We start from the raw sequence: 3,572 nt of genomic DNA on the forward strand, positions 1-3,572 counted from the left end.
CCCGTCTGTCTGTCTGTCTGTCTGTCTGTCTGTCTGTCTGTCTGTCTGTCTGTCTGTCTGTCTGTCTGTCTGTCTGTCTATCTATCTATCTATCTATCTATCCATCCAATGGTGGGATTCAAATATGTGAACAACCGGTTCTCTATGTGGATGCTGCTTCCAGAAGTCCATTCTAGGCCTGGGCAACAACAAATTAGCTACCGGTTCTGCTGAAGTGATGTGAACCGGTTGAATCCCACCACTGTTTACGACCAATCCTTGCACTTACAACTGGTGCAGCATCCCAGGATCACTTGATCAAAAAACAGACTCTCGGCCACTGGTGTTATGATGGCTGCAGCATCCTGGGGTCACGTGATCACCGCTTGCGACCTTCCCAGTGGGCCCAGTGACGAGCAAAGACAAAGGGAGAAGCCGATTTGCTGAACAACGGTGTGATCCACTTAATGACCTTGTGGTTCGCTTAACCGCATGCCAGAAACGGTTGTCTAATTGGGTGCAGCTCACTTAAGACCACGTTGTGTACTGACAGGCATTGTGATCCCAATCGCGGTCGTGACTTGAGGACTACCCATAAGGCACCCAGCTCTGAGAAATACAAATATTTTGTGATGATTTTGTGATCATTTCCAAAGGTGTCAGTTATAGACAGCTGAACGGACCCATCACTGTGTGTCTGCGTTGTGCGTTCTGCATATGTCTGCATATCTACATTTCTTAGTCTAATCATGGTCTGTTTCAAGCAAGGGTAGTGTGTCTACTTGAGCTCTGTGCCTCCTTCTTTTCAGCTTCAGAGATGTTTTTGTGCTCAGACTGTTTCTTCACATTCGTGGAAAGATTACGACAGTTGTGTAGGGAACCAAGAGAGCAAATTGGATGGAGCAAGTGGTTGCAGGCAGCCCTGAGCCGAGTGTAAGTCTCCAGATTATGCTGAAGCTCCACGCCCAATGGCTGAAGTCCAGAGCAAACGATTTGAGGAGTTGTACCCCAAAATATTGGAGAGTACAAGATGCTTGGGGGAATGTGGTGTCTGATTTAGTAGAACAGAGTTTCTCAACCTTTCGTTGTTGAATTGTGGGGTCCTTGGTGCTTTCTGAGCTTCATGGTTTACTAGGAGATGTTTCATGACCCAGCTAGGTAACATCCTCAGTGCTAGAAGGCAGGGTGTGTGTGGAGTGAGGAGGAGGAGGAGGAAGAGAACGAGAGAGAAGGAGGACGAGGACTTTGGGGTCCTCAGTGCTCTCTGAGATGGGTGGCTTTCTTGCAGATGTTTCATGACCCAGCTAGGTAACGTTATCAGTGCTAGAAAGAGAGTGGGGCATGCACTGATGTTGTTACCCAGTTGGGTCGTGCAACGTCTGCAAGAAAACAACCAAGCTTAGAGGACACCCAGGAGTCCACCGTTTCTCAACTGGGCTGGATGGGGAATTCTGGGAATTATCCATGCTGAGAAGGTTGGGAAACCCTGTACTAGAAGCCCTCTTCCACTTCTCACGCATGGGACGTCCGTGCCAAACGGTTGACGGTCATCGTTTCCGGTGTCAAGCCTCGAACTCACTTCCCATGTCAATCCCAGTTTCTGAGTTTGGCGGAAACTGAACGCGAGTGGGAGAGCTAATCCTGGCTATTGGTAGCCACCCCTCCCTCTGGCTTCCCACCGAGAGCTAGTCAATCATGGTTTGAAAGGGCTGGGAAGGACTCTGAGGCCAGTAGAAACAAGAGGATTGCGTCAGACGTGTCCCTTCTCAACAACCACTGATCTTAGTGGTTCCATCACACTTGTGTGGAGGCTCCCAGCAGCACGGAACAAATTCAGGGGAGAAGAATCAGTGGGGTGGACTTCCGGGAAGGTGGACCTTGGGGTGAGGTGGGGGACAACAGATAAGTCTTCTCTGGCACCCCGTGGACCTACTCTGTCTCCTTAAAAGCTCTTTATACTTGATTATTCTTGAAGAACCACTCTTGTTTCCCTACCTTGTCTGCAAGAAAAACATCTTTCTCCCTTAAAAGTTCTTCCTTCCACCTAATTTGTGTTTTGTTTGTAAAATTGTCTAGTACAGGCAGTCCTCGACTTACAACTGTTCCTTTAGCGACCGTTCAAAGTTACAACGGCACTGGAAAAAAGGGATTGTGACTGTTTTTAACACTTACAACCGTCGCAGCATCCAAATAGTCACATGATCAAAATTCAAAGGCTCGGCAACTGGCATGTACTTAGGACGGTTGCATTGCCCCCCCGGGTCACGTGATCCCCTTTTGCGACCTTCTGGCGTAAGCAAAGTCAATGGGGGAAGCCGGATTCAATGAACAACCGTGTTACGAACTCAACGACTGCAGCGATTCCTTTAACGACCGCGGCAAGGAAGGTCGTAAAATGGGGGCGAAGCTCGCTTAACCACGGTCTCGCTTAGCAAACGGAAAATTTTGGGGTCGACCTTGGTCGTAAGTCGAGGACTACCTGTGTCTTTGTTTTGAGTGACTTCATAAGTTCACTTGGTTATCGCTTGTACTCACAGCCTCAAAGACCCATGTGGAGCCACTCTGGAAAGAGTGGATTTTTAGAACATAGATTTTATTTTTCTTAGATTTATATTTTTTTAAGCTTGTGTACAATTAAAGGAAAGTCGCTGAAATGTTAATAAATGTTAATAAATACACTGGCTGTTAAAATCTTTTCTTCTTCCTGTAAAGTGTCCTACAGTAGGTATTGTTCGTGACCACTCATCCTTCTGGCCCCAAAATAACCCCTTAAAATGGCTGGGGAATTCTGGGAGTTCAATCAGTCAATTTATTATTACAGCCAAAGGCCAATTAAACATCAATTCAACATCAATTCAACATTCCAATAAAACAAAACTAAACAGAACCGAACACGAGAAGACATAGCAATATATTACAATTAATGGAAGTTTTTAAGAAGAGACTGGACAGCCATTTGTCTGAAATGGAATAGGGTTTCCTGCCTGAGCAGGGGGTTGGACTAAATGACCTCCAAGGTCCCTTCCAACTTTATTATTATAATTATGTAATCAATGGGTGACCAAGGTCTGCCTAGTTTTATGGACAGTATAACAAAACCTAGCTACCTTCAGACAGACTGAATCATACTGACCCGACAATAAACATACATTGAGTATAGTCTAATGCTGGATAAAAAAACGTAATAAAATTAATTGTAAAAGATTATTAAAAAGATCTAAAATGTTTGTTTATGTTTCTGGCAAATCCCCAGTGCTGCTGCGCAGACTCTAGCCACCTGCGCGCCGTGATCACTGCCTGCTCGTCCTTAAACAGCCACTGGAGATAAATACTTTCCGAACGACTAGGATACCTATAGTTCTGTCCCAGCCTATGTGAGTCCTTAAGCTCACAAGGAGAAACCCCTCTTCCAACAAGCAGGTTGGAACCGCAGGAAAACACCAATCCCCTTTTATTATTCGCAGACCTGAGTCAATGTCCAAGGCAAACAAACACAGTTCACAGAAACTCGATTCCTCAACACAAACGGCTGCCTTCAACCACCAGCATCTCCCACACCTTCCCTTTTATTATGCAGCCCAGGCGTGGCTTCC

Source organism: Protobothrops mucrosquamatus, unplaced genomic scaffold (assembly GCF_001527695.2).
Source record: "Protobothrops mucrosquamatus isolate PMUCROS unplaced genomic scaffold, P.Mucros_1.0 scaffold6618, whole genome shotgun sequence".
Classification (NCBI taxonomy): Eukaryota; Metazoa; Chordata; class Lepidosauria; order Squamata; family Viperidae; genus Protobothrops; species Protobothrops mucrosquamatus.